The sequence below is a fragment of the Saccopteryx leptura genome, chromosome 2 (genome assembly GCF_036850995.1).
Source record: "Saccopteryx leptura isolate mSacLep1 chromosome 2, mSacLep1_pri_phased_curated, whole genome shotgun sequence".
Classification (NCBI taxonomy): Eukaryota; Metazoa; Chordata; class Mammalia; order Chiroptera; family Emballonuridae; genus Saccopteryx; species Saccopteryx leptura.
Window position 1 is genome coordinate 8,312,854 of NC_089504.1, and position 8,014 is coordinate 8,320,867.

Consider the following 8,014-nt stretch of genomic DNA (forward strand, 5'->3'; position numbering starts at 1 on the left):
AGAGAAGGAGATGGTCACTTCTGTATGCCCTGACCAGGAATCTAACCTGGGACATTTATATGCTGTGTGCCACCTGGTAGGTGGCTCTATCCACTGAGCCACTGACAAAGGCCATAAATCCTTTTGTTATTAATAAAAGACCAAAAATAAGTGAAATAAGTATTCAACCTAAGAAATTAGAAAATGAGCAATACACTAAAAGAAAGAGGCAGGAAAAAGAAGATGAAAGTTGTCATTAATGAAATAAAAACACTAGAAGGGTAAAAAAAATGTTTAAAAAGATAAAATGAGTAAATCTTAACTAAAGGCAAGTCTGAGAAAAGAAAGCAAAGGGGGAAAGCAAAACTATGCAACATTAGGAATGAGAATGGCAATGGAAACACAGATGTGAATGTTGTTAAAGTAACTATTAACAACTATTATGGTAATAAATTAGAATAACAAAAGGAAACACATGCTCTTCTAGTAAAATATAAACTATCAAAATTGACCCAAGAAGTAGAAAATTAGATAGTACATTCCAAAAGACTCAGGTCAATAAAGGAACAATCTAACATGAAGTGCCCCTAAGATGATGCAATAAGAACATACAACATCACCTATGTAGTATTGTAGCCAGAAATGGCCAACCTGAATCTAATTACCAAGCTAGCAAACAGACAGATCAAAACAAATTAATGAAATACAAGAACAAACTAAAGAAACAAAAAAATAGTGGGACATTATATAAGACAATGGACCTTATAAAAATTGACTCAAAAAAAAATCAAAGTCATGAAAAGGGAGGAAAAAAAGGTAGAGCTGTTCTAGATTAAAAGATTAAAGAGAGATAACAACAAAGATGCACTAGAGCAGGGGTCGGGAACCTATGGCTCGTGGGCCAGATGTGGCTCTTTTGATGGCTGCATCTGGCTCGCAGACAAATCTTTAATAAAAATAATAATGTTAAAAATATAAAACATTCTCATGTATTACAATCCATTCATTTCCTACCGCTCATGTTCATGGTTGCGGGTGGCTGGAGCCAATCACAGCTGTCCTCCGGGACAACACTAAGTTTTTATTGGATAATGTGTAACGTACACGGGTGGTTGTATGGCTCTCATGGAATTACATTTTAAAATATGTGGCGTTCATGGCTCTCTCAGCCAAAAAATTTCCCGACCCCTACACTAGAGGATCTTGATTAGATTCTAAAGGTTAAAAAAAAAACAATGAAAGGACATTATTGGGACAACCAAAGAAATCTAAATATAGACTGTGTGCTAAAATAATATTACTACAGTATATCTAGTTCCTTCTGGTTGGGATAGTGCAATTTTCTTGGTTGGGATAATGGGATTTTGTTTATGTAAAACAAAGTCCTAAATCTCAGGAGGTAACATTTTTAAAAATGTACTTAGGAATGAAGTATTTGATGTTGGCATTTCACCTTTCAAGTAGCTGAGCAAAGAAATTTAAATGTGGTGTGTATGTGTGTGCGTGTGTTTGATTCAGAGAAGAAAGGCCACTATGAGTGATATAAAATAAGGGATTGGTAACAGGGACTTGACCTCATACAATTGTGGGTGCTGGTGGAACAGACCGTGTAAGTTCTCTACACATGCCAGTAGTTGGAAAGGGGAGATGGACATGTTGGGGAGAGCAAGGACACGTCTGTCTCTCACCATGTCCAACCCCAATAACACAGGTGACTTGCAGGAGAACTGGAATCCTTTACCACAAATCTGTACACATACCTGGTCCAGGACTCAGAGAATCCAAAGGAGGAGATGTAGCAGCGGCCAGACAAGACATATGCCCAAGTGTCACCCAAAACCAAGAATAAGGCAAGTTAGCAGCTCAGTGACAACCATGTGCCAGCTACAGGAGTGCCTGAGGCCTTCCACCAAAGTACAGAGCATAAAAACTAGCTGCTCCTTCCAAATCCTGAGCAAATTTATTTTGTGGCCAACCTCGCTTGTAACCACACAAGGAAGAGAATTCTAGGAAACTTGGTTCAGCTAAGTTGATACAGTATGAAGTAGTGTGTATTTGAGAGAGAGAGAGAGAGAAAGCACAAATGTGACAAAATGTTAATTGGTGAATCTAGCTGAAGAGGTTCAACTTTTCTGTAGATTTGAAATTTTTAATAAAAAGTTGGAGAAGGAAAAAGGCACCAGGCCTAGATGGTTTTACTGTTGAGTTTTATCTAGTATTTAAAGATCAGACTATGCTAAATTACAGAAAAATATAAAAAGTTCCTGATCCGTTTTACTAAGACTACTTTAGTTCCAAAACACACACACATTTGTGTTTTTTGTGTTTGTTTGTTTGTTTGTTTGTTTTTTTGGTGAGAGAGACAGAGAGAGGAACAGATAGGGACAGACAGACAGGAAGGGAGAGAGATGAGAAGCATCAATTCTTTATTGCAGCACCTTAATTGTTCATTGATTGCTTTCTCATGTGTGTCTTGACCAGGGGGCTACAGCAGAGCGAGTGACCCCTTGCTCAAGCCAGCGACCTTGGGCTCAAGCTGGTGAGCCTTGCTCAAACCGGATGAGCCTGCGCTCAAGCTAGCAACCTCGGGGTTTCGAACCTGGGTCCTCTGCATCCCAATCTGACCCTCTATTCACTGTGCCACCACCTGGTCAGGCCTGTTGCTTTGTGTTTTGCTTTATTTTGGGTTTTTTGGGGGTCCCTTCCCTCACCCCCATTAATAAGAGATTTTTATCACTAGGAACACAGTCAACTTAAGTCATTACATAAATAAAGAAAATAAAACATGAATAACTTTTTTGGCCAGGAGAAATAGTTAAGCATTGAGTGAGTGACCTAACATGCTATACACATCAGAAAGGCTACCAGTTTGTACAATGGAGCTCCTGCCCTTCAGAAACTCAGGGGTTTCTTGTCATTGAGTGGTCAATCAGATAATGGTGTAAGAGAAACAGAGACTGGGTGCTAAGTTGAAAACGATTACATTCCAAACGGTGTGGCATGAAAAATGAGGATGAATGAGAACTCAGGGCTGAGACATTCAAGCTAGAAATGAAATGTGCGCTCTTAGCCTTTCACATATAGGAAAACTGAGGCCCACAGAGGAGAAAGGATTCTAAGATCACAGCGTTCCCACCCAGCCAGGTCAGCATCTACTTCAAATAATTCCACAGAGCTGGAAAACAAAGGCCAAGCAGAAGACAATTTTCCAAAATCAGGCTGACCCCACCCCCTGCAGGTAGATAGGAGGAACAGCAGGACCCCGAGGGCCAGGACTGGGGAGGGTGATGGCATCCCTGTTTTTCCCTTTTGTCCCAGGCTCCAATCTGACCCTGGTTTTGTTTGAATTTTTGATATTTTGTTCATCGTGGAATTTTTGGCACTAATTTTTATTTGAGAAAATATCAAACAATTATTTATTTTTATTGCTTAAATTTTGCATCCTAGACAAGAACTTCATTGCCTTCCATTTCCATCATCTTAAACCTCTAAAACCTGGTCTCACCCCCATCCTCATGTCCTCTCCCAACCCAGCACTGGTATCTCATCAGGGGACCTCACCCCTTCTGTAAGACCACAGGTAAAACATTCTTCCTTCCTTCCCTTCCCTTCCCTTCCCTTCCCTCCCTCCCTTCCTTCCTTTCCAGCTCCTCTATGCAGGAAGGAGGTGTGTCTCTGCCCTCAGGCAGTTGTTAAGTAAGGAGGCATCCCCAAAATGCAATAAAGTGTTACAAAAGCTTCATTTTTTAAAACTGGTTTTCAAGAGAGAGGAAGGGAGAGAGAGAGAGAGACAGAAACATTGGTCTGTTTCCTGTATATGCCCTCACCAGGGATCGAATCAGCAACCTCTGCGTATCAGGACCATGCGCTAACCAACCAAACTATTCAGGCAAGGCATTGTTATAAGAGCTTTAAATGGCCAAGAGAAGAAGGATTGCATTTAGATCATGGGAGGAAAAGAGTTTGGATGGTTTCTGTCCTTGTTCCCATCTATTCTTGCTGCCTCATCTATGTCTGAACCATAAATAATAAGTTAGCAAGCACTTAGTATGTGCCCAGCAATATTCTACAGGCATTAAACACCCTTGTGATAGAGGCACCACTTTTACCTTCATGTACAAATGAGGAAAGTGATGTAGAGTCATTTACTCAAAGTTCCACAGCTGGGAGGTGGCAGAACAATGATTCAACCTGAAGTCTGCCTGACCCAATGCCCCTTTTCTTTTTTCTTTATGGTTGTCAAATCATCTGTAATTGAAATTTTTTTTTTGGTAGTTCTTAACTAGCTGGGCATTCCACAGCACAGCACCACTGCTGATGTTATCTATGATGTCATGAGGGTGGCGGCCATCAACATTGCAGTGCACACTGCCTGACCAAGCAGTGGCACAGTGGATAGAATGTCAGATTGGGATGCAGAGGACTCAGGTTCGAAACCCTGAGGTCGCTGGCTTGAGCACGGGTCACTGGCTTGAGTGTGGAATCATAGACATGATCCCATGGTCGCTGGCTTGAGCCTAAAGGTCACTGACTTGAAGCCCAAGGTTGCTGGCTTGATTGAGCCCAAGGTCGCTGGATTGAACAAGGGGTCACTACTCTGCTGTAGCCCCCTGGTCAAGGCACATATGAGAAAGCAATCAATGAACAACTAAGGAGCCGCAACGAAGAATTGATGCTTCTCATTTCTCCCTTCTTGTCTGTCTGTCCCTCTCTCTGTCTCTCTCTGTCTCTCTCTCTCTGTAAAAAAAAAAAGAGAAAAAAACCCCACGTTGCAGCCCACAGACTAGGCAGTCCCCAGGATCTCTTTCATCGTTCCAGAGAGTTTTCTAGCTAAAGCTCAGTGCTCCATGTGTCGGGCAATGTTGACAATCTCATCAAAAGTGATATTTCTGCCTGTGGCGCAGTGGATAGAGTATCGGACTGGGATGTGGAAGGACCCAGGTTCGAGACCCCGAGGTCACCAGCTTGAGTGCGGGCTCATCTGGTTTGAGCAAAAGCTCACCAGCTTGGACCCAAGATCTCTGGCTTGAGCAAGGGGTTAGTTACTAGGTCTACTGAAGGCCCACAGTCAAGGCACACATGAGAAAGCAATCAGTGAACAACTAAGGTGTCGCAACAAAAAACTGATGATTGATACTTCTCATCTCTCTCCGTCCCTGTCTGTCTATCCCTATCTGTCCCTCTCTCTGACTCTCTCGCTGTCTCTCGCCTAATGATTACAAGAATGGGCATTGATAGGTGCAACTTTCTCCCACCGTCCTGAATCTGGGTTCATCTAACACCAGCCACCTCCACCACGCTGCTGGAAAAAAAAAGTGATATTTCCACTGTGCTTAGTGTTCTATTGCTTCTGTCTGTCTCATGGTGGTTCTTTGACTGCTTTGATGACCAAAGCAGAGGCCAGAGTATTATTACCTCAATTTGGGCCTGTTTGTTCTGAATGGTCAGTTTCACTGTAACCCTCAGACCCTTCCAACCACTGGTTGCTTTGGCAATGTCATCACCAATTTTTTTTTTTTTTTTGTATTTTTCTGAAGCTGGAAACGGGGAGAGACAGTCAGACAGACTCCTGCATGCGCCCAACTGGATCCACCCGGTACGCCCACCAGGGGCGACGCTCTGCCCACCAGAGGGCGATGCTCTGCCCCTCCGGGGCGTCGCTCTGTCGAGACCAGAGCCACTCTAGCGCCTGGGGCAGAGGCCAAGGAGCCATCCCCAGCGCCCGGGCCATCTTTGCTCCAATGGAGCCTCGGCTGCTGAAGGGGAAGAGAGAGACAGAGAGAAAGGAGAGGGGGAGGGGTGGAGAAGCAAATGGGTGCTTCTCCTGTGTGCTCTGGCCGGGAATCGAACCCAGGACTTCTGCACACCAGGCCGACGCTCTACCACTGAGCCAACCGGCCAGGGCCCAAATTTTTTTGTAGACAAACCTAGGGCAGTGATCTTGGGGGCCAGGGCAGATGTGGCACTGACATCTCCACTGGTGCCCTTCAGGTAGGTATACAACTTTGAGCTCCTTGGGGTTAACTTCAGCAGCGTGGTGGAGGTGGCTGGTGTTAGATGAACCCAGATTCAGGACGGTGGGAGAAAGTTGCACCTATCAATGCCCATTCTTGTAATCATTAGGCAGTATTTGTTTATTCAACAAAGATTTTTGCATGCCTGCTATGTGACAGGACTTGTTTTAGGTGCCTGGGATACAATAGTGAAGAAAATGGTTAAAAATTCCTTCCCCCACATCATGCAGTTTACTCTGGTGAGGAAGACAAGTAATAAACATGTGACTAAACAAATAAGATAGGTTCAGATAACAAAAAGTGTTATTAGAAAAAAACTAAAGCAGGTTAATGGGGTAGAAAATCTGGGTTGTCAGGAAGCCTATCCAAAGAGGGGCATTTGAGATGAGATCTGAATGCTAAGAGATCCACTAAGTGGGTATCTGGGAGAAAAGTGTTCCCGACAGAGGGTGCCGGCCCTGTGGTAGGAGTAAGATGGGCTCATTTATGGAGCAGACAGATTTTTGTGGCTGAAAAACAGTGAAGAGGAAGAGAGAAAGTGAGGTGATGAGGTCTGGGGCCAGGTCGCCTAGGGCTTAGTAGGCCATGATAAAGAGCTTGAATTTTATTCTGAGAACAATAGAAAGCCACTGGAGGGATTTAAGCTGAAGGTGGTGGGATGTGAGTCACGATTTAAAAAACTCTTTATGATTTCTCAACCATAGAGCAATTGACATTGAGGCCAAATGGTTCTTGGTTGTGAGGCCTGGCCCATGTGCTGTAGGACAGTGGTCCCCAACCCCTGGGCCGCGGACTGGTACTGGTCCATGGGCCATTTGGTACCGGTCCGCAGAGAAAGAATAAATAACTTACATTATTTCTGTTTTATTTATATTTAAGTCTGAACGATGTTTTATTTTTTTTTTTAAATGACCAGATTCCCTCTGTTACATCCATCTAAGACTCACTCTTGACGCTTGGTCACGTGATACATTTATCCGTCCCACCCTAAAGGCTGGTCCGCGAAAATATTTTCTGACATTAAACCGGTCCGTGGCCAAAAAAAGGTTGGGGACCACTGCTGTAGGATGTTTAGCAGCATCTCTGGCCTCCACCCACTAGGTGTCAGTAGTACACTCCCAGTTGTGACAACCCACAGTGTCTCCAGACATTGTCCAATGTCCCCCGGAAGGGCAAACGTTGCTCCAGGTGAGAATGACTGCTGTGGTTATAAAAGCAAGGAAGGGCTGTGGAAATGTTCCCAACAAACAGCCTGCGGAGACATGACAGCAACGTGCAGTCCCTGATCTTAGAATAGATCCCGCACTGGAGGAGGAAGGAGGCTAGCGAGGTCCTATCGGGTCAGTTCACCACATAGAAATGTGAATGGTAGAGTAAATAAAAGCATTGAATCAATAGTAAATCTACCTAAGTTGAAAACTGTACTGTGGTTATGCAAGAGAAAGTCCTCATACTTGGAAAATACACACTGGAGTGTTTAGATGTAAGGAAGCATGATGAATGAAGTCCACATTCAATTGATTCAGAAGAAATTATACATGCATACATATAATATGTGAATGTTATAAATGCGTGTATACATAAAATCCCATGCTGTGTGGGTATATGTACAAGCGTGTGTATCTAGAGAGATACATAAATAGGTAGATTCCCATGATATAAAATAATAGTTTAATTTGAATAAAGGGTATACAAATGTGCTCTTTGTACTATTTTTATTCTTACAACTTTTCTGTAAGTTGGAAATTACTTTGAAATAAAACAGTGGTCCCCAACCTTTTTTGGGCCACGGACTGGTTTAATGTCAGAAAAAACGTATTTTCACTGACTGGCCTTTAGGGTGGAACAGATAAATGTATCATGTGACCGAGACAAGCGTCAAGAGTGAGTCTTAGATGAATGTAACAGAGGGAATCTGGTCATTTAAAAAAAATAAAACATCGGCCTGACCTGTGGTAGCGCAGTGGATAAAGCGTCGACCTGAAATGCTGAGGTCACCAGTTCAAAACCCTGGGATTACC

At 43.2% G+C, this 8,014-nt stretch overlaps 1 pseudogene; it reads right to left on the bottom strand.

The window, feature by feature from the left end:
* Positions 1-4,257: 4,257 nt before the first annotated feature.
* LOC136391173 (large ribosomal subunit protein uL11-like) lies at positions 4,258-6,087 on the bottom strand (annotated as a pseudogene).
* Between the last annotated feature and the right edge of the window lie 1,927 nt (positions 6,088-8,014).